Source organism: Siphateles boraxobius, unplaced genomic scaffold (assembly GCF_051911475.1).
Source record: "Siphateles boraxobius isolate OS27281-9 unplaced genomic scaffold, OSU_SipBor_1 195, whole genome shotgun sequence".
Lineage (NCBI taxonomy): Eukaryota > Metazoa > Chordata > Actinopteri > Cypriniformes > Leuciscidae > Siphateles > Siphateles boraxobius.
In genome coordinates, this window is record NW_027508805.1 from 580001 (window position 1) to 605000 (window position 25000).

The window sequence follows — 25000 nt, forward strand, 5'->3', positions numbered from 1 at the left end:
CTCTGAGAAGAATATCGTCTGAGCGAGAGAGTGAAACACTGTCCACACCAGAGAAAAGTAAGCTCGCCAGTATGGGAGTTCTTCGGCTTCAAAGAAAACAGCAACTTAAAGGGGGTCGCACACCGGACGAGAAGCACGCGCGCCACGTCTTTAAAATTCAAACACATTATTATTTAAGTTTACACACACCGACGGATGAATTTACACACACCGACGGACGAGTTTACACACACCGATGGACGAGTTTACACACACCGATGGACGAGTTTACACACACCGACGGACGAGTTTACACACACCGACGGACGAGTTTACACACACCGACGGATGAATTTACACACACCGACGGACGAGTTTACACACACCGACGGATGAGTTTTCACACACCGACGGACGAGTTTACACACACCGACGGACGAGTTTACACACACCGACGGATGAGTTTTCACACACCGACGGACGAGTTTACACACACCGACGGACGAGTTTACACACACCGACGGATGAATTTACACACACCGATGGACGAGTTTACACACACCGACGGACGAGTTTACACACACCGACGGACGAGTTTACACACACCGACGGACGAGTTTACACACACCGACGGATGAATTTACACACACCGACGGACGAGTTTACACACACCGACGGACGAGTTTACACACACCGACGGATGAGTTTTCACACACCGACGGACGAGTTTACACACACCGACGGACGAGTTTACACACACTGACGGACGAATTTACACACACCGACGGACGAGTTTACACACACCGACGGACGAGTTTACACACTGACGGCACCATTCAGCGTCTGTGCGCGGCGCCCAGCAACGGCTCGGATTTTCAGGTGAGATTCTCAATTCATTCAGTTAACGGATGCGCTCTGACTGAGGTAAAGTGTTCAGACTGCAGACTTAGCAATTATTGTATTTAATTGTACAGTATAATCATAACATAGTACAGACATTATATTAATTTCATAATGTCCTTAAACATAACAATATTGCTGGCCATAAACTGAGAAGTCCGGTGTGCTACCGCAGAGCTACGCTTCTCGTCCGGTGTGCGACCCCCTTAAACCCAATCTGCAACATTTTTACCCATCTCCGTGTCCATCCCCCTGCGGATTACGCTATTTTACAGAGTAAATTGCGATTATTTTACTAGTCATGGAATGGGAAATGTGACATTAACCTGTTAACAGCGGGTTTCTGTGTTCATATATTTAAATAAAGGGTGATTATTAAATACCCCGTTTTCTTTACTCGTCTTATTTTTGTATTTGCACTTGATTTTTTTTGTTCAAATCTGCATGACTTGCACCGGCGCAACAATAGGTTTAAGAGCTTTTCAGTTCTTCAGGAAACATTCAGACAGTGTTTCGCTCCAGTTTGAAACCAGATATACTTCACATGCTTGTATTACTTCACAAGAATTTGCATTAAAATATTGAGAACGGAAGAAGTAAATATGCATGTGCCTTGTGTTTATCAGTATCTTTATGTTCGTTGGGTAAAAAAGAATAAGTAAATAAAGTAAAAATAATTTTGACAAGGCTTCTATAGATATCGCGATATATCGATATCGTGGATTATTTTGGCCACAATAACCGTGGTGTGAAAAATCTAACATCGTGACAGCCCTAGTAGGTTTTAGGTGGGACGAATCTCGCTGTTACGTGTGGGTTTTGCTGTGTCTTGTATTTCACGTGATTCCTTGTTTGTCATGTGACCCTGCCATGTGTCTTGTCTTTTGTTGTTGTTGCTCAGTGTCCACAGGTGTTCCTCGTCCATGTTTATTAGTCTCCCCAGGTGTTTCTTATTAACCACGCCCCCTTGTTATCTTGTTTAGCTTGTTTGTCTGTGTATTTAAACCCCTGTGTTTCAGTTGTTGGCTGTCGGTTGTTGTTTTATGTTACTCCTGTCGTGTTCTGAGTTCCCTGGATTCCCTGTTTTGTATTTGTTTAATTAAATGTGCTTGCGATTGGATTCACTCTCCGTTTCATTCCTGACTGGTTGTAACACCGGCCGCCAGCCGGCGTTTCCTGGGTTTCTATGGCGTCCTCAGAACGCGTGAGTTTGGACCGGTTGTCGCGAAGATACATATTGTTGGTTGCGATAGCATATTGTCTGCTTCTCGCATGAACAGCGCTGTTGTTGTCTTTTTAGACACTATCGAAAAAGTTAAGTGTTGTTCAGACTGGCGTTGTTATACAGGATACCTTTACTCCCGTTATGCTGCTGCTTAAACCGACGAAAGAGAGTTATTCTGTCTAATGTTTCCCCGTTCATTAAAGATGAACTCTTGATAGCAGAGCTTTCAAGGCATGGTAAAGTAGTGTCCCAAATGAAAAAGATCCAGTTTGGCTGTAGATCACCGCTACTTAAGCATGTTGTTTTTTTTTAGACGTCAGGTTTATATGGTTTTGAAGAAAGATGCAGATTAATTGAATGTGGCTTTTAAATTTAAGGTTGATGGTTTTGATTATGTGGTCTTTGTTACCTCTGATATTATGAAATGTTTTCGATGTGGAAAAGAGGGACACATTAGAGGTGCATGTACTGAGAAAGTTAATGTTGCTGAAACGGTTGATAATGAGAGGATGGGTGAGATTGCTTCTGCTGGGACCAGTGCTGCTTCTGCTGAGGAAGACATGCATGTGGAAAGTAGGAGAAGTGAGACTGTTGAGGATGAGGAAGCTGTGGAGAGTGTAGGGGAACACCTTCATGGCACAACTATAGGTGCAGGTAATGTAGAGAATGATACTGCATCTAACCAAGAATGATACAGCATTCTACATGCATGATACATGCATCTAACCTAGATGATACATGATAACCTAGATGATAAATGATACATGCATCTAACCTAGAATGATACGGCATCTAACCAAGATGGCGCCGCAGATGGCTGCCTCGGTGTGGAGCTCTCCAGCTATTGTGTTGTTTTTGTTCGTTTGTCCTGTGTTTAGTCATTATTTTCAGTTTCACCAAAGAAGAACTACTGGACATTAGGAAACACACACCAGAAAACTATACAGTTTTCAGATTATAAAGACTGGTGCTGGCCCACCTGAAGGACATCACTGGACCCCTGCTGGATCCCTTTCAGTTTGCTTACAGAGCAAACAGGTCTGTGGATGATGCAGTCAACATGGGACTGCATTATATCCTGCAACATCTCGACAGACCTGGGCCTTATGCAATGATCCTCTTTGTGGACTTCAGTTCAGCCTTCAATACCATCATGCCTGATCTTCTCACAGCCAAACTGACCCAGCTCTCCATACCATCCTCGATCTGTCAGTGGATCACCAGCTTCCTGACGGACCGGCAGCAGCGAGTGAGACTGGGGAAACACACATCCAAGACACTCACAATCAGCACTGGTGCTCCCCAAGGGTGCGTTCTCTCCCCACTGCTCTTCTCCCTGTACACTAATGACTGCACTTCTAAAGACCCCACTGTCAAGCTCCTGAAATTTGCAGACGACACCACTGTCATCGGTCTCATCCGGAACGGTGACGAGTCTGCTTACAGACTGGAGGTGAACAGCTGGCTGCCTGGTGCAGTTATAACAACCTTGAGCTGAACACGCTCAAAACAGTGGAGATGATCGTGGACTTCAGGAGGAACAGCTCAGCACTCCTCCCACTCACCGTCATGAACAGCACTGTGGAAGCAGTGGAGTCATTCAGGTTCCTGGGCACTACCATCTCTCAGGACCTGAAGTGGGACAATCACATTGACTCCATTGTAAAAAAAGCCAAGCAGAGACTGTACTTCCTTCGCCAGCTGAGGAAGTTCAACTTGCCACAGGATCTGCTGATTCAGTTCTACTCAGCCGTCATTGAGTCTGTCTTGTGCGCTTCCATCACTGTCTGGTTTGGTTCAGCTACCAAATCAGACATCAGGAGACTACAACGGACAGTCCGGACTGCGGAGAGGATTATTGGTGCCCCCCTGCCAAACCTCCAGGACCTGTACTCTTCCAGAGTGAGGAAGAGAGCAGGTAAAATCATCACAGACTCCACTCACCCTGGACACCACCTGTTTGAACTGTTACCGTCAAGACGGAGACTAAGATCACTGGCCACAAGAACATCTCGGCACAGGAACAGTTTCTTCCCACAGGCCATTTCCCTCCTGAACAGTTAACATATCTCCCAAGGCATATGCCTGTAAGTGCAATACTCCCACTGTTCAGTGCAATACCCTACAACTCAGGTGATACTTATACTTATATTTAGATTTATTTATTATAATATTCAAAACACTGTAAATAGGTTCATAATCTGTAAATCTGGAAATGTCTATTCTGACTAAACCTAACTGTGATACTTTTTATTCTCATATATTTATATTTTTATTCTTATAATTTGTAGTATTATGTTTCATGTTTCTTGTTGTATTTGTATAGTCCACTGGAAGCCTCAGCACCAAAACAAATTCCTTGTGTGTGCAAGCACACTTGGCAATAAAGCTCTTTCTGATTCTTCTGATACTGATGAATCACAGGAGAATGTATCTGCTGTTGCAGAAATTATTGAGGCTCAAGAGAGTCTGGACACTGAGATGCTGAGGGATGAAGAACTTTTTAAAACTCCCACTACTAAAAGGAAAAGAGTAAAGAGAAGTTTAAAGCATAAGAGCACTGGTCAAGTGACTGACTCAGCTAATAGAAATGATGATACTACTGAATGCAGCTCAGTTGAGGACTCTGAGGTTGAGGCAACAGCTAGCAGAAATGGACATTTTGATCATCAAGGTGTGTACACATTTAGAAAAATAAGATTATTCCTTCAGAAAACAAAGAATATGAAAAATGTTCAGGTTGAGGAGTATTTCCCTGATCGTAAACTATTTATAGATTCAGTTGCAATGACAATGAGGGGTGACAGTGAGGAGCATTTCACTGTTCAAGAAATGTTCAGGTTGAAGAAATTTGTGTCTAAATTGAAACTAAAACAAAAAATTGAGGATGGTTTTGAAACGACATAAGTTTTTTTGTTTTTTTAAGTTATTGTTTGCTTTGTGTCTCTTGATAACACACTATTTAATGAGTACGATAAGGATAGGTACTCTGAATTTGAACGGTGCAAGAGATATAAAGAAAAGAACAGTAGTTTTTGTGTTAATCAGACAAAAGAGCTTGGATGTTATAATGGTTCAAGAAACGCACAGTGATAGTTTGAATGAAATCGATTGGAAAAAGGAGTGGGATGGGGAAGTAGTGCTTTCTCACATGAGTTCAGTCAGAAGAGGGGTGGCTGTACTTTTTGCCCAACAAATTCTGCCTATTTCTTATGAATTGAAACATGTAATACCAGGTAGACTCATGCTGTTAAAAGCAAAATTTGAAAGATTCAATTTTGTTTTTTTGAATATATACGCTCCAACTATTGGGTCTGAAAGAGTTCATTTTTTTTACAATATTAACAGTATTTTGCAGGGTTACCTTTCTGATGATTACTTGTTTTTTGGGGGAGATTTTAACTGCACAGAAAATTATGGATTGGACAGAAACCATATAGAACCACATACTGCTTCAGCTCGTGTGATATGCGAGTGTCACGACACTCACACACGGGGAATAGAGATCCAAATAGCAGTTTATTTAAAAGGGTAATCCGTACTCACAACCAGTCCAAGCAAAGGTCAAATTCCAAAAAGGCAATCCAAAAACATAAAAGACAAACACTAGAAACAGGCTCGAAAATACCACGGAAGTGTGGGGACAATATACAAGGACTCCGTGCCAAACACTGAAACAGACAGGGTATATATACACAAGTGCAAACAAGGTGACGAGAAACAGCTGTAATGCAATGAACAATCAGTGACAGACAGGATCATGGGAAGTGTAGTGAGAATGCATAGACACCGTGAAAACTGAGGACCTCTAGTGTTTAACCCAGGGAATAACCAGACACTGTGACATAACCCCCCCCTCTACGGAGCGGCTACCAGACGCTCCAAGACACCACACAAAACAAAACAAGAATCCAGGAGGGAGGTGGAACGGTGGAGGACCAGGGGGAGGGATGGTGGGCCAGGTCCATGAAAGGGAACAGAAACAGGGGGTGATGGTTTAGCCGGCGGCCAGGGCGAAGCGGACAGTCAATCGGGCGGCCAGGGCGAACCAGACGGAACACCGGGCGGCCAGGGCGAACCAGACGGCCCAATGGGGCGGCCAGGGCGAACCAGACGGAACACCGGGCGGCCAGGGCGAACCAGCGAGGCCGCTACTCGCTGATCGACACCCGCTACACGCCGCTCGATACCCGCTTCACGCCGCTCGACACCCGCTACACGCTGCTCGACACCCGCTACACGCCGCTCGACAACCGCTACACGCCGCTCGACACCCGCTACACGCTGCTCGACAACCGCTACACGCCGCTTGACACCCACTACACGCCGCTACACGCCGCTCCACACCCGCTCCACACCCGCTACTCGCCGATCGACACCCGCTACACGCCGCTCGATACCCGCTTCACGCCGCTCGACACCCGCTACACGCCACTCGACACCCTCTACACGCCGCTCGACACCCGCTTCACGCCGCTCCACACCCGCTCCACACCCGCTACACGCCGCTCGACACCCGCTCCACACCCGCTACACGCCGCTCGACAACCGCTACACGCCGCTCGACACCCGCTACACGCCGCTCGACACCCGCTCCACAACCCGCTTCACGCCGCTCGACACCCGCTACACGCCGCTCGACACCCGCTCGACACCCGCTACACGCCGCTCGACACCCGCTCGACACCCGCTACACGCTGCTCGACAACCGCTACACGCCGCTTGACACCCACTACACGCCGCTCCACACCCGCTCCACAACCCGCTACACGCCGCTCGACACCCGCTACACGCCGCTCCACACCCGCTCGACAACCGCTACACGCCGCTCGACACCCGCTCGACACCCGCTACACGCTGCTCGACAACCGCTACACGCCGCTTGACACCCACTACACGCCGCTACACGCCGCTCCACACCCGCTCCACACCCGCTACTCGCCGATCGACACCCGCTACACGCCGCTCGATACCCGCTTCACGCCGCTCAACACCCGCTACACGCTGCTCGACACCCGCTACACGCCGCTCGACAACCGCTACACGCCGCTCGACACCCGCTCGACACCCGCTACACGCTGCTCGACAACCGCTACACGCCGCTTGACACCCACTACACGCCGCTACACGCCGCTCCACACACGCTCCACACCCGCTACTCGCCGATCGACACCCGCTACACGCCGCTCGATACCCGCTTCACGCCGCTCGACACCCGCTACACGCCACTCGACACCCGCTACACGCCGCTCGACACCCGCTTCACGCCGCTCCACACCTGCTCCACACCCGCTACACGCCGCTCGACACCCGCTCCACACCCGCTACACGCCGCTCGACACCCGCTACACGCCGCTCGACACCCGCTACACGCCGCTCGACACCCACTACACGCCGCTCGACACCCGCTCCACAACCCGCTATACGCCGCTCGACACCCGCTACACGCCGCTCGACACCCGCTCGACATCCGCTACATGCCGCTCGACACCCGCTACACGCCGCTCGACACCCGCTACACGCTTCTCGACACCCGCTTCACGCCACTCAACACCCGCTCCACACCCGCTACACGCCGCTCGACACCCACTACACGCCGCTCCACACCCGCTCCACACCCGCTACTCGCCGATCAACACCCGCTACACGCCGCTCGATACCCGCTTCACGCCGCTCAACACCCGCTACACGCTGCTCGACACCCGCTACACGCCGCTCGACAACCGCTACATGCCGCTCGACACCCGCTACACGCCGCTCAACGCCCGCTACACGCAGCTCGACACCCGCTACACGCCGCTCGACACCCGCTACACGCCGCTCGACACCCGCTACACGCCGCTCGACACCCGCTAAACGCCGCTCTACACCCGCTCGACACCCGCTACACGCTACTCGACACCCGCTACACGCCGCTCAACACCCGCTCCACACCCGCTACACGCCGCTCGACAACCGCTACACGCCGCTCGACACCCGCTACACGCCGCTCAACACCTGCTCCACAACCCGCTACACGCCGCTCAACACTCGCTCCACACCCGCTACACGCCGCTCGACAACCGCTACACGCCGCTCGACACCCGCTACACGCCGCTCGACACCTGCTCCACAACCCGCTTCACGCCGCTCGACACCCGCTACACGCCGCTCAACACCCGCTCCACACCCGCTACACGCCGCTCGACAACCGCTACACGCCGCTCGACACCCGCTACACGCCGCTCGACACCTGCTCCACAACCCGCTACACGCCGCTCGACACCCGCTACACGCCGCTCGACACCCGCTACACGGCGCTCAACACCCGCTCCACACCCGCTACACGCCGCTCGACAACCGCTACACGCCGCTCGACACCCGCTACACGCCGCTCGACACCTGCTCCACAACCCGCTACACGCCGCTCGACACCCGCTACACGCCGCTCGACACCCGCTACACGCCGCTCGACACCCGCTACACGCCGCTCGACACCCGCTACAGGCCGCTCGACAACCGCTACACGCCGCTCGACAACCGCTACACGCCGCTCGACACCCGCTACACGCCGCTCGACACCCGCTACACGCCGCTCGACGACGCTGCCGGCAGTACACACACACACACACGCACGCACACACACACACACACACACAGACACACACATACACACACACAGTCTGCGGTCGGAGAGCCAGCTTGGCGTGGACACAAACACACCGGACAGTGCTCGTGTGTATCTTTCTCAGACAAGTACCCACACGTCATTGGACAGGACCGAGAATTCATGTTTTTAGCCATTTTTCCCCAAGAAAAAGATTGATTAGCTTTTGTTAGCAATGCTAGACTTGATGCTTTTAACACTTTTCTAACGCCTTTTTCTTTTTCTTAACGCCGCTCGACACCCGCTCCACAACCCGCTACACGCCGCTCGACACCCGCTACACGCCGCTCGACACCCGCTCGACACCCGCTACACGCCGCTCGACACCCGCTACACGCCGCTCGACACCCGCTACACGCCACTCGACACCCGCTTCACGCCACTCAACACCCGCTCCACACCCGCTACACGCCGCTCGACACCCACTACACGCCGCTCCACACCCGCTACTCGCCGATCAACACCCGCTACACGCCGCTCGATACCCGCTTCACGCCGCTCAACACCCGCTACACGCTGCTCGACACCCGCTACACGCCGCTCGACAACCGCTACATGCCGCTCGACACCCGCTCCACACCCGCTACACGCCGCTCAACGCCCGCTACACGCAGCTCGACACCCGCTACACGCCGCTCGACACCCGCTACACGCCGCTCGACACCCGCTAAACGCCGCTCGACACCCGCTCAACACCCGCTACACGCTACTCGACACCCGCTACACGCCGCTCAACACCCGCTCCACACCCGCTACACGCCGCTCGACAACCGCTACACGCCGCTCGACACCCGCTACACGCCGCTCGACACCTGCTCCACAACCCGCTACACGCCGCTCGACACCCGCTACACGCCGCTCGACACCCGCTACACGCCGCTCGACACCCGCTACACGCCGCTCAACACCTGCTCCACAACCCGCTACACGCCGCTCAACACTCGCTCCACACCCGCTACACGCCGCTCGACAACCGCTACACGCCGCTCGACACCCGCTACACGCCGCTCGACACCTGCTCCACAACCCGCTTCACGCCGCTCGACACCCGCTACACGCCGCTCAACACCCGCTCCACACCCGCTACACGCCGCTCGACAACCACTACACGCCGCTCGACACCCGCTACACGCCGCTCGACACCTGCTCCACAACCCGCTACACGCCGCTCGACACCCGCTACACGCCGCTCGACACCCGCTACACGCCGCTCAACACCCGCTCCACACCCGCTACACGCCGCTCGACAACCGCTACACGCCGCTCGACACCTGCTCCACAACCCGCTACTCGCCGCTCGACACCCGCTACACGCCGCTCGACACCCGCTACACGCCGCTCGACACCCGCTACACGCCGCTCGACACCTGCTCCACAACCCGCTACACGCCGCTCGACAACCGCTACACGCCGCTCGACACCCGCTACACGCCGCTCGACACCCGCTACACGCCGCTCGACGACGCTGCCGGCAGTACACACACACACACACACACACGCACGCACACACACACACACACACACACACACAGACACACACATACACACACACAGTCTGCGGTCGGAGAGCCAGCTTGGCGTGGACACAAACACACCGGACAGTGCTCGTGTGTATCTTTCTCAGACAAGTACCCACACGTCATTGGACAGGACCGAGAATTCTTGTTTTTAGCCATTTTTCCCCAAGAAAAAGATTGATTAGCTTTTGTTAGCAATGCTAGACTTGATGCTTTTAACACTTTTCTCTGTTTGTGCCTTTCGACAGGAATCACCACCGTGGGTTTTCCTACGAGAACTGTGGCGTGAGAGCAGCGCATGAAGAAGAACGATGACTGCATCTGTGTGAAAAAAAACAAGATCATGAAAATAATATAAGAAGAATAAAATGATAATAATGCGTAGCTTCTTCTTTAGGCTTCTTCTGGTACGCAATTACAATTGGGCTTGTATAGTGCTGTTGTAAACATATATTCTATTATTCTTTTTTCTTTTCTTTTTTTATTAACCAACGAACTTTAGTACTATATATTATAGTATACAGAATATTAATACACCCCCCCCCCCCCCCAAAAAAAACCCTTACTTATAATAAATACTTAATATAAAAACTGTATATTTATTAACGATATGACAAGTCTTTCTTGCTTTCTTAAAGACAATAATCCTCATGTCTCCTGAAGGAAATTAAGAGAATTTGGCTTGGATCCTGAACAATTCTTATTGTGTTTATGAAATTTTCCCAAAATAATAAGTTATACAATAAAAGTACATTTATTATTATTATTACTTTCATTGGAATAATACATACATGTATAAAAATTATTTAATTATAATATTTGTTTTCCTTCTAATGCTTACCATAACCCTTCCACATACACCCCAAAAAAACTTTGTTTTTTTAAACCTGTCTATTCTATTAATTAAACCTGTCTATTCTAGAAACGTTTAAGAGGAAACTGCGCGTCACAGCGCTGTTCTCGCGGGAGATCTCGCGATGACTTCATGGTTGCTAAGCAACTCAGGCGAGCGTTTGGTTCGTCTGGTGAAGGAGCTAAATCAAAACTGCTAACAGTGAAAACTGCTAACAGTGAAAACAGAAAACTATCCAAACTGCAGAATCACACCTGAAGGTGAGCGACACGTATGTTCTTAGCTCGTTGTGTGGTTTAACAGATTTTCTTCTTGAGAACAAGACCAAAGAAAACAGCTGTGTTGCTAATCTGCTGCTAACGTTAAGTTAGCTGATAAAGATCTGCGCGTTGTTTGTTTGTTTTATTGACGGTTTCTTTATGTTATGTTTCTTTATGCTTTACATGTATTTATTTTGGTTTGTAGCTGAAAGGCAAAACTTTAAACATTAGTTTGCTCTCATTTTCAGTGTTCAGGGTTACAGTATATAACAGTTAAACACAGACTCCGTGTTTCATCGCCTTTAATTCACTGTTTGCCTCAAACTTTGATATCACATTCCCATATGAATCTCTGTATTCTTTAGAAAAGTCTTGAAATCGCTCTGTTGCTCTTAAAACGCTTTCATATTGTTTTATTCAGTATTCAGCAGTTCTGGCAATATTTCAGCAGAAGAATCGGGATTGAGGAATGATTCACTCTTTTGAATCGGTTCACTGAATCGGAAATGTTTATAATGGTGTTCATGTTGATATAATGTTACATGAATGTGGTAATCAGTGTATAATTTCTGATGCTGTCATAGACAGGGGTGTCGTGCTACTGCCACTGCACATTTTTGTTAAATAATCATGATTTTTATCTAATTACAGCTAGCCTATTTTATATGTTTTGCTTTCTAAAGAAAGTGGATTAAATGTAGCAATTACTTTTGTCATGTTGCTTGTTGTTTAACTGGTAACGTTAACTCTCTCTAAACTGCTTAGGGTTAGTATTTAAGAAACCGGATTATCCAGTACTGCATAATATTTCATTAATACATAATGCATGTGTGTACAGTACACACTTTAAAAAAAAACACAATAAAATTTAAATTACATATTGTTTCAGAGCAGATTTACAAAAATGGGCCAAGAATGCATTTATTCGATCAAAAGTACAGTAAAAACAGTGAAATATTATTCCAATGTAAATCATCTGTTTTCTATGTGATTATATAGTAAAGTGTAATTTATTCCTGTGATCAAAGCTGAATTTTCAGCATCATTACTCCAGTCTTCAGTGTCACATGATCCTTCAGATATCACTATAATATGATTTCTGAAGGAACACGTGAGTAATGATGCTGAAAATTCAGCTTTGATCACAGGAAAAAACAATAATCTATAAACTCTGTGCTACTGTACTGTATTACACTTCTGGTGTACTCTGATATATTTCATTCTTCTCCTCTTTATTCTGTTGAGCTCGACTGTTAGGGGATTAAAGGGGGTCGCAACCGGACGAGAAGCACAACGCCATGTCTTTAAAATTCGAACACATAATTCTCTATGAGTGTACACACACCACCGCCGGCGGACCTTGTTCAAAGCCCTGCCGCGCCATCTACATAGTTTTATATTAAATTTACATTTATTTGTCTCAAATTGTCGTTAATGTATATACTGACTTCACCCTGTGCTGCAATATACATTTAGTTTTACATTAATTTACAGAAATCAGCTGCTTGAATGAAAATTGCTGATGTTATCGGATTTTCAGACGAGATTCTCAATTCATTCAGTTAACCGACGCTCTGAGGTAAAGTGTGTTCAGACAGCAGACTTGGCAACAATTGTATTTTATTGTACAGTACAATTGTTCGGTAGTAGGGCTGGAAAAAGGTGATGGTTTAGATCTAATTTTCCTCAATGGGATGTCGGTCAGAACACACTGGATCCAGATCACTTTCATGCAAAGGGGGTTTATTGGTCGGCAGTCTTTGACTGTACACAACACAGCAGTACACAGGCTTTACTTATTGCTAATATTTAGATGTGCGTACGTGTGTGGTCTACAAAAGGAAAGGAATAAAGATATATATATATATATATATATATATATATATATATATATATGTGTCTTGAGTATCATTACACAAACATAATTTCCATTAACAGATACACATCTCTTAAATAAAGCAATTCTCAAGTTAGGGTTAGAATGAAATAAAGGAATAAACGCATAATCAAAGATATTCTTATACAACACCGCCGCTTAGTGGTCAGAAACGGTAAAAACATTCAAATCGAAACTAAATTACCTAATCTAAATAAACTGCACGGACTCAGAAACATCTCGTTCATAAACTTAAAATAGCAAGTGTTTCAGCTGATAATGATATTTACACATACATGATAATCAAACACTGGTTGCCATATATATATATACTACAGATTGCCAGTATTACTGAACATAATCAGTCCATTCACGTGCGCTCAACAGTACGTAATAAACGGCTTCAACCGATAAATACTCATCAATTGTTGGCAGGAAGACATTGTATTAGCACTTTACAAACTCCTCAACCATCATTCGTCATGTTCTCGGTAAACAGTCAACTTGCAGTTGTTTATTGACGCACACTTTACACACACAGTCCCGTTCAAGTCAAGTCAAGTCATCCTCATTTATATAGCGCTATTAACAATGTAGATTGTTTCAAAGCAGCTTTACAGAGATAAACATATAATTTAAGGTAACAGAGATTGGTTTGGTTTTATAGTGGTTCTTGAAAAATGTTTTTTCCAGCTAAAGTTAGTTTTGATTGATTCACTTCCGTCTAAATGATCATTTGTTATTAAATTAGGAACCGCTAAGACGACACCGTTCTCTCTAAACAGACTTTAAACGTGAACCTGTGATAGACGCTGATGGCGTTCACATGCGCATTAAGAATTAATTCTATAGTTATGTGCGTTTGAATATATGTGCGCAAGTTTATAATTCCTTACAAACCATGCCTAAACAAACTACTTGTCTTGTCTATAAATTTTAATGCAGAATTTTATTTTATTTATTCATTCATTTAGCTGAGTTAGCCTACATTACATTTATTCATTCATTTAGCTGACACTTTTATCCAAAGCGACTTACAATTGCTATATATGTCGGAGGTCGCACGCCTCTGGAGCAACTAGGGGTTAAGTGTCTTGCTCAAGGACACATTGGTGTCTCACAGTGGATTCGAACCCGGGTCTCTCACACCGAAGGCATGCGTCTTATCCACTGCGCCATCACCACCCCCTTTTATCTTATCACTTTGGGTAACGCGAACCGAAAAATTCCACAACGCTTTATCTGTAGAGTGGTATAGGGATCCTCCATAGGGAGAGGCTAGTTTGCACTTCAGCACTGAATTGTCATCGGGTCCAGGCGAAAGTCCTTCGTCAGATCTGGATACGGCCTGGATCCGGCAGGCTGCGGGAAAACCTCGGGATAAACAAAGACACTAAAATTAGCGTAGATGCCATTCTTCTTATGATGTAACGAGTACATCAGGATATGAGGGAAGTGTTCCCAATTCCGGCTGACCTAATCTAAGCAGCCTAATATTGAATTATAGAAGTCTAAAGAGTGTTATGTGAATGCTAGGTCAAAGAGATGTGTTTTTAGTCTAGCTTTGAACTGACAGACTGTGTCTGCTTCCCGGACAATGTTAGGAAGATTGTTCCAAAGTTTTGGTGCTAAATAGGAAAAGGATCTACCGCCAGCAGTCGATTTAGATATTCTAGGTATTATCAACTGGCCGGAGTTTTGAGATCGCAATAGACGTGAAGGACTATAATGCGTTAAGAGCTCGCTCAAGTACTGGGGAGCTAAACCATTTAGTGCTTTGTAAGTAATCAGCAATATTTTAAAATGTATACGATGTTTAATAGGGAGCCAATGCAGTGTTGACAGAACCGGCCTAATATGGTCGTACTTCCTGGTTCTGGTAAGAACTCTAGCGGCTGCGTTTTGAACTAGCTGTAGTTTGTTTATTAAGCGTGCAGGGCAACCACCCAGTAGAGCATTACAATAATCTAGCCTTGATGTCATGAACGCATGAACTAGTTGTTCCGCATTTGTCAATGAGAGCATATGACGTAATTTAGATATATTTTTAAGATGGAAAAATGCGGTTTTACAAACACTAGACACGTGACTTTCAAATGAAAGATTGGTATCAAAGAGCACACCCAGGTTCCTAACTGACGACGAAGACTTAACAGAGCAGCCATCAAGTGTTAGACGGTATTCTAGGTTATTACGTGTGGAAGTTTTTTGTCCAATAATTAGAATCTCTGTTTTTTCAGAATTTAGTAGTAGGAAATTACTAGTCATCCAATTTTTTATATCAACTATGCAAGCCAAGGCAAGGCAAGGCAAGTTTATTTATATAGCACATTTCATACACAATGGTAATTCAAAGTGCTTTACACAGAAGAAATTAAAATAATCAAAAGAAATCAGAATAATTAAAACAGTTTAGAATAAAAGATAAAATACAGAAATAATCAAATGAAATCAGAATAATTAAAACATAAAATAAAATACAGTGCAAACAGTCGGACGAACAGTGGCACAGTGCTCATTCAGTAAATGCACAGCTAAACAGATGTGTTTTGAGTCTGGATTTGAATGTGACTACTGTAGGAGCACATCTAATCTCTTCTGGAAGCTGGTTCCAGCTGCGGCTGGCATAGTAGCTAAAAGCAGACTCGCCATGCTTAGAGTGAACCCTTGGTATTTCTAGCCGATGTGATCCTAATGATCTGAGTGATCTGTTGGGATTATATTCACTGAGCATATCTGCAATGTATTGAGGTCCTAGGCCATTGAATGATTTATATACCAGTAATAATACTTTAAAATCAATCCTAAATGTAACTGGCAGCCAGTGTAAAGAGCTGAGGACTGGTGTGATGTGTTCATATGTTCTGGTTCTGCTCAGCGTTCTGTATGAGCTGCACAAGTTTTTCTAAGTCTTGACTGGAAACAAAGCATCTAATTCTTGCAATATTTTTCAGGTGATAGTATGCTGATTTAGTTATTGCTTTGACATGACTACTGAAACTAAGGTCTGACTCCAGAGACACACCCAGATTCCTGACTTGTTTTTTAGTTGTTTGACCCCTAGACTGAAGGTATGCGTTCACCTTGAGAACTTCATCTTTGTTTCCAAACGCAATGACTTCAGTTTTGTCTTTGTTTAACTGAAGAAAGTTTTGGCACATCCAATTGTTTACTTCATCAATGCATTGGCAAAGGGGCTGTAATCGTTAGGTGATAGGGATAAGTAGAGCTGTGTGTCGTCTGCATAGCTGTGGTAAGTGATTTGGTTATTTCTCATTATTTGGCTCATTGGGAGCATGTACAGGTTGAATAGGAGTGGCGCAAGAATTGAGCCTTGAGGGACTCCGCATGTCATGGATGTCCACTCAGACTTATGGTCTCCTATACTCACATAATAACCTCTGCCTCCTAAGTATGACCTGAACCATTTTAGGACTATCCCAGAAAGCCCGACCCAGTTTTCCAGCCTGTCAAGAAGTATGTTGTGATCGACAGTGTCAAATGCAGCACTGAGGTCGAGTAGTACCAGCACTGATAATTTGCCTATATCAGTATTTAAGCGAATATCATTTATTATTTTTATGAGCACTGTCTCTGTACTGTGGTGCGGTCGGAAACCAGATTGAAAATGGTCAAAGTATCCATTCGAGCTTAAGAATTTGTTCAGCTGATTGAAGACAACTTTTTCAATGATCTTGCCTATGAAAGGAAGATTTGAGATCGGTCTATAGTTGTTTAATATGGTCTTATCCAGATTGCTCTTTTTCAGGAGGGGCTTGACAACAGCAGTTTTCAGGGAGGTCGGAAAACTCCCAGAGAGAAGTGAGGCATTTACCACTTCTAGGAGATCTGCTTCTAAGCTGTGTAACACATTTTTGAAAAAAGATGTGGGAAGTGCATCAAGGGCGCAGGTTGATGTTTTTAGTTGCTGTACGGTTTCTTCCAAAATTTTGCCATCAATTTCTTCGAAATCAGACATAGTGGCTACTTTCTCGTGCTGTTGTCTGATCTGCCTGACACCAGCGCAACTCAAGGATGAGCTGATCACCTTTCTGATATTATTGATTTTCTCAGAGAAGAAAGAAGCAAACTCACTGCACTTCCTCACTGAGAGCATTTCACTGGGAATCTGGCTTGGGGGGTTTGTCAGTCTCTCTACAGTAGCAAAAAGAGTGCGCGTGTTGTTTATATTGCTGTTTATAATATTTGAGAAGAAAGTCTGTCTAGCTTTGCTTAGTTCCTTATTGAAAGCATGGATGCTGTCTTTGTCTATGTTATAATGGACTACAAGTGTTGACTTCCGCCACATGCGCTCTGCTTTTCTGCATTGTCTTTTCATATTTCAAAACCAGGCCTGAACCAAGACGATTTAAACCATTACCGCCCTATCTCAAATCTACCTTTCATCTCTAAGTTATTGGAAAGGGCTGTGGCTTCCAAACTCAACCATCACATGTTACAGCACAACCTCTACAAGCCTTTTCAATCTGGTTTCAGGACACATCATAGCACAGAAACTGCCCTCATCAAAATCACGAATGACCTCCACATGGCAGCTGACTCTGGCCATGTCAGCATTCTAATACTTCTTGACCTCTCTGCAGCCTTCGATACAGTTTCCCATTCCATTCTTCTCACACGTCTCTCTGAACTCATTGGCCTTACTGATACAGTGTATTCCTGGTTTAAATCCTATCTCACCGACAGGCAACAATATGTCACCTTCAAGGGGACTTGCTCTAAATTGGCGCCAGTCCTGCATGGCGTGCCACAAGGATCTGTACTTGGCCCACTGCTATTTAATATTTACATGTTGCCACTTGGGATGATTGTCCGGAAGCATGGATTACACTTCCACTGCTATGCTGACGACACTCAGCTCTACATCAGTACCAAGCCTTCTACTTCTCTTCCACCAGTGGCACTTATCAACTGCCTGAAGGACATAAAGCACTGGTTGGACAGTAACCTTCTCAAACTGAACAAAGACAAAACAGAACTCATGGTGTTTGCCCCGCTGTCACTTCTTAAAAAAGTTGATGACATCATACTGGATGTGGATGGCTGCTCAATCTCTGCATCTCCTCAAGTACGCAACCTGGGCGTCATCATGGACTCCACTCTCTCCTTCCAACAACACATCAAAAACGTCACTAAAATTGCTTTCTATCATCTCAAGAACATCTCCAGACTCCGACAGTGCCTCTCCAACTCTGTAGCTGAGGCCCTCATCCACTCATTCATCACCTCCAGACTTGACTATTGCAATGGCATCCTGTTCGGTCTACCCAGCAAAGCCACTGACAGACTACAGTATGTGCAGAACTCTGCGGCTAGGATGCTCACACACACAAAACTTGGTCTTCACATTACTCCCATCCTGATGAAGCTTCATTGGCTGCCAGTTAAGTCCCGCATCAAATATAAAATCCTCCTCCTGACGTACAAGTCCCTTCATGGACTTGCACCCCAGTACATTACTGATCTTCTCCATCCCTACACTCAGTCACGGTCCCTGCGTTCCTCTGACAAGGATCTGCTTGCTGTTCCTAAGTCCAGGCTTAAGACATTTGGTGATAGAGCTTTCTGTGTTGGTGCTCCGTCACTTTGGAACAAGCTTCCCCATGAGATCCGCTCTGCCTCCTCACTTTTAACCTTTAAATGCCAGCTCAAAACACACCTTTTCAATGAGGCCTATGGACTCTAGCTCCCCTGGCCTTTGCCCCTATCTTAATTCTACCCTTCCCTTTCTCATGTTAATTGTTAAGCGTCCTTGAGTACTTTGAAAGGCGCTATATAAATTGAAGTTATTATTATTATTATTATTATTATATTTTGCACTGCTGATATGCATTCCGATAATTTTGTGATTTGGTGAGTTTCGTTAGGTTTGGAAGAAATATAGAGCTGAGTATCATCAGCATAACAGTGAAAGCTAATGTTTCCTAATGATATCTCCTAAAGGTAGCATGTACAGAGTGAACAGCAGCCAGCGGTCCTAGTACTGAGCCTTGTGGTACGCCATACTGAACTTGTGATCGATAAGACATCTCTTCATTTACTGCTACAAACTGATAGCGGTCAGATAAATATGATTTAAACCATGCTAATGCAATTCCACTAATGCCAACATAGTTTTCTAGTCTATTTAAGAGAATGTTGTGGTCGATGGTGTCAAATGCAGCACTAAGATCAAGTAACACTAATAGAGAGATACAACCACGATCGGATGATAAGAGCAAATCATTTGTGACTCTAATGAGAGCTGTCTCAGTGCTATGGTGCGGTCTAAATCCTGACTGGAAATCCTCGCAGATATCATTTCTTTCAAGAAAGGAACACAGTTGTGAGGATACTGCTTTTTCTAATATCTTTGATAGAAAAGGTATATTTGAGATCGGCCTGTAATTGACTAATTCTGTAGGATCAAGTTTCGTTTTTTTAACAAGTGGTTTAATCATAGCCAGCTTAAAGGTTTTTGGTACGTATCCTAGAGACAAAGACGGATTAATGATGTTAAGAAGAGGATCTATGACTTCTGGAAGCATCTCTTTCAGTAGTTTAGTCGGTATAGGGTCTAACATACATGTTGTTGATTTAGATGACTTAACAAGTTTGCAAAATTCTTCCTCTCCTATGGCAATGAATGAATCAAATTTCACCTCAGGGGGACTACAATGCACTCCCTGATGTGATGCTGTAGTAGACGGTTACATAGTTATAATTTTGTCTCTGATATTATCAATCTTATAAGTGAAGAAGTTCATAAAGTCAGTACTGCTGTGTTTCTTGGAAACTTCTGGGCTTGAAGTTTTGTTTTTCGTTAGTGTAGCCACTTTTTCAAATAAATACCTAGGATTATGTTTATTTTCTTCTAATAGGGTTGAAAAATAAGCAGATCTAGCAGCTTTTAAAGCCTCTCTGTAAGCAATCGAGCTTTCCTTCCATGAAATCCGAAATACCTCTGGTTTTTGTTTTAGTCTAACACAGTCTAACACAGTAAACAGTTTAACACAGTCTAACACAGTCTAACACAGTCCAGTGTTTCCCCTAGAATTTTTTTCAGCAGCGGTGCTGTTACGTGCCGGATGTTGTTGCCAAGCCGCGGTGGGCGGGGCGAGGCGGGGGTGTTTGTGGTTTGGATTGCACCTCCGGGACATTTTTTTTTTTTACAATAACCCCTTCAACCATGACTTCTTGCAAGATTATTGCAGCACCTTGAACTGGTCACAAACAGAAAACTAAATTTTATGATTTTTGACAGAATTATTCATGTTTTTATTGTTAATTTTCAGCTACAGGGTAGAAATTGATAGGGGAAAAATTAAACGTCACAACCCAGAAAAAGATTATTTCAAAATGTATTTATTTTTTCTTTCTTAATCGCAAAGGCCACACCCAATCTGTGAGCACTTAATTTTTCTGGGCTTTTCATAAAAGATCTCTAAGGCATTTTGGTAATTGAATGCTATTGTTGGGGGGCCATTAATGCTGACACGCATACATGTGGCAAAATGCTGTCCTTGTAGCCTACTCCTCAGGTCTGTCTTCACCTAGAAATAAAGCAAATACAAACACTACATGAAAAGATTTCAGTGTGGCTGAAGCTGTAGGTATACAGCCTCTATCTCTTGCTCTCTTGGAGTCTCTCCCACGAGGTATCTTTCCTCCCTCACCTGCACTACTGATCTTTTTTTCTGTAACACACTTTAACACTTAGATACATCATGTAACCAGTACTTTCATTTACTTTATCCCGTAGACATTTTGAACATTAAAATCCAAATTAAACTTTTAATTAGTTTAAAAGGTGACTAGCTTATATAGCCTTTTTTTACTTCACTACCCTCCAGGGACATGCAGAGAGTTCATCAGGGACAGGGGCTCAAATGTAAGAAAGGGGCAATATGTACAAAAATAAAATAAAAAAGTATGTGTGAGAGTGATACTATTTTATGTTTTTGTTAAGTCTTATGCTCATCTAGCCTGCATTTATTTAATCAAAAATACAGAAAGAACAGTAGCCTAATATTGTGAAATATTATTACATGATGTTTTTTTTTTATTAATCAAAGAATCTTTAAAAAAAAGAGCATCACATATCATCATATTAATGATATCTGAAGGTTCGTGTGACACTGAAGCCCCGACAACCCCCTCTCTCTGCACGCGCCTGCTAACCTCAGCTCTTCCATTGTCCTCATCTGCCTTTCTCTTCACCAACCAGTTTAGTAGACTCATCTGAAAAATTAAATAAGATTTAACTATCAGGATTATGAGCAGTAGGTGATACTTCCTCGTCCTCATGAAAGAGTTCGTACAGCTTTCTCCTTTCCACAAGCGCTCGCTCTCTCGTGGAGTCTCTCGTTGCTATGCAACCTTGAACAGAGGCGCGCTTGGAAAAACGAGCGCGCCGCCGCGTCACTTCTATTATGAGCGCGCATGCCGCATTTGAAATAACGAACGGCCCCTTATGGCAACGCAACATTAGCCTAATCGAAAATATTTCCATATGTGGCTATTTCCTCCGTTCTTATCAACAAGTGGATTCAGAGCCACCACATTAGCAGCGCTGCCGGTCGCCATGTCTGTGTTTTTAGGTGTATAAGTGAATGTCATGATATTGCTGTTCATGGAAAGATTTTGTAGCAGCGCTGAAAATCCAGCGGCGGCGCTGCGCCGCTGCTGAATACATATAGGGGAAACACTGCAGTCTAACACAGTCTAACACAATAAACAGTCTAACGCAGTCTAACACAGTAAACACAGTCTAACACAGTAAACACAGTCTAACACAGTCTAACACAGTCAAACACAGTCAAACACAGTCTAACACAGTCTAACACAGTCTAACACAGTCTAACACAGTCTAACACAGTCTAACACAGTAAACACAGTCTAACACAGTCTAACACAGTAAACACAGTCTAACACAGTCTAACACAGTCAAACACAGTCTAACACAGTCTAACACAGTCTAACACAGTCAAACACAGTCAAACACAGTCAAACACAGTCAAACACAGTCTAACACAGTCTAACACAGTCAAACACAGTCTAACACAGTCTAACACAGTCTAACACAGTAAACACAGTCGAACACAGTCTAACACAGTCTAACACAGTAAACAGTTTAACACAGTAAACTAGGGCTGTGCAATTAATCGAATTTTGGTTTCAATTTCGATTTTAGCTCCCAACGATCTCCAAAATAGTACAATCGAGTAAAAACGATTATTTTGTCACGTTATTTTGTCTTGTGTTCTGAATGACTCGCGCACGCGGACATCCGTCCCTCCCGAAGTCATAAACTCTCTCAGCCTATACAGGCATAAACTGCAAGCACAATAAACTTCACAATAACAATTGGCTAATTTAATATAGACTGGAGTGAGACCATAGACGTCTCTCGAGCTGTAGCGATCTCTTTAAAATTTAAAATTTCATTCATTTCTGCTCGATCACTGTAGCGCCTCAGTTAAAGCGAAAGGCAGCGAGCGCACATGACCTGATCATCTGTTCCGCTTTACAGAACGAAACAAATCGAGAATGAACACAGGGAGCGACATTAAAACGTGTCTGTTTGTCCGGGAAAAAGGGATTTTTAAGTTTCAAGTGAAAGAGTTTAACTTGCCCGACCGATCGAAACGTGAGATGGTTTTGATCTTATACAGTCAGTGTAAACAGAGATCGGTAATAGTTTCTGGAAGCAGCGCTTTTGCCTTTGTGAGAGAGACATTAGTGGACAAATCAAAACAAATGAGCCTAACAGCTCAAACAAAAACTCACAGAAAAAACATACTGAGGTAGAAATGTTGAGTTCTTTTTATTTATAATAAGCTATATGATATAGTTAAGTAACATAACACGATTAAGGGCTGTTCTATAATATCACGATTGCAAATGTTACACTGAATTTATAGTTTTATAAACAAGTAGCCTAGTTTATATGTGGTAACTTACATTTTAGATGCAATATTGACTGGTTTTGTTCCATTTCACCGACGAAAATAGTTACAAAAGAAAAGCATCACTAAGCGCTGTGTTTTGTTACTGTAGGATTCATTATTTTGAACAAATCGTTTTAATGAATAACTCAATGATTCATTTATTAAGACGGTCACTTGTCGCCACCTATTGATTTATTGTTTAAAGGCAAAGGCATAATTGATTTTATTTTTTATTTTATTATTTGTTTAAACATTAATCTCATAATATTTTCACAGTTGTAATTTTGCAGTGTAAATTAATTGAATGGATAACAGCCCTTTTTATTAAAACTGAATTTGATCAAATGTAAGAATTTGACATAAAACATATTTAGTAAGGTTTAATAAATTGTCCTTTATAAAGGGAAATAACGCCCTGGTGACCCCCTACAACAAATTACTTTGTAAACATGTCACCTTTTTCACCACTTGTGAGTTTGCAAGTCTGTTTAATATTTCAAAAAGTACAATAAATGTGCAAATTTAGATTTTTTTAAGAGTTGTTGAAAGGTGTCTTTTAATAAATGCAACATGTTCCCAAAGTCATGTGAAATAATCGTGATTTCAATACTGACCAAAATAATCGTGATAATGATTTTTTCCATAATCGAGCAGCCCTACAGTAAACACAGTCTAACACAATAAACAGTCTAACGCAGTCTAACACAGTAAACACAGTCTAACACAGTAAACACAGTCTAACACAGTAAACACAGTCTAACGCAGTCTAACACAGTAAACACAGTCTAACACAGTAAACACAGTCTAACACAGTAAGCACAGTCTAACACAGTAAGCACAGTCTAACACAGTAAGCACAGTCTAACACAGTAAGCACAGTCTAACACAGGAAGCACAGTCTAACACAGTAAACACAGTCTAACACAGTCTAACACAGTAAACACAGTCTAACACAGTAAACACAGTCTAACACAGTAAACAGTCTAACACAGTAAGCACAGTCTAACACAGTAAACACAGTCTAACACAGTCTAACACAGTCTAACACAGTAAACACAGTCTAACACAGTAAACAGTCTAACACAGTCTAACACAGTCTAACACAGTAAACACAGTCTAACACAGTAAACACAGTCTAACACAGTAAACAGTCTAACACAGTAAACACAGTCTAACACAATAAACACAGTCTAACACAGTAAACACAGTCTAACACAGTAAACAGTCTAACACAGTAAACACAGTCTAACACAATAAACACAGTCTAACACAGTAAACACAGTCTAACACAGTAAACACAGTCTAAAAAAGTAAACACAGTCTAACAGAGTAAACAGTCTAACAGAGTAAACAGTCTAACACAGTCTAACACAGTAAACACAGTCTAACACAGTAAACAGTCTAACACAGTAAAGTAAAGACTTTAACCTAAGAAATGGTCACACAACTATTGGGTCTGATGCCCCCTGTGTTCACAGCTGTCAGCGTACGCTAGAAAAGCAGGTGTGTGTATTGACGCATGTTGAAGTCCTTTCTAAACACAGTCTAACACAGTAAACACAGTAAACACAGTCTAACACAGTCTAACACAGTCTAACAGTCTAACACAGTCTAACACAGTAAACAGTCTAACACAGTCTAACACAGTCTAACACAGTAAACAGTCTAAACAGTCTAACACAGTCTAACACAGTAAACAGTCTAACAAAGTCTAACACATAGTTAACAGTAAACACAGTCTAACACAGTAAACACAGTCTAACACAGTAAACAGTCTAACACAGTCTAACACAG

At 44.2% G+C, this 25000-nt stretch overlaps 1 protein-coding gene across 1 annotated transcript in view; it reads left to right on the forward strand.

Moving 5' to 3' along the window:
• Positions 1-25000, forward strand: part of ift74 (intraflagellar transport 74) — a 134003-nt gene that overhangs the window by 13508 nt on the left and 95495 nt on the right. The window contains exons 2-3 of the mRNA XM_077235488.1: positions 10516-10674; positions 11190-11380. The gene's annotated coding sequence lies outside the window, so the exon portion shown is untranslated. The remainder of the gene's footprint in view (positions 1-10515; positions 10675-11189; positions 11381-25000) is intronic.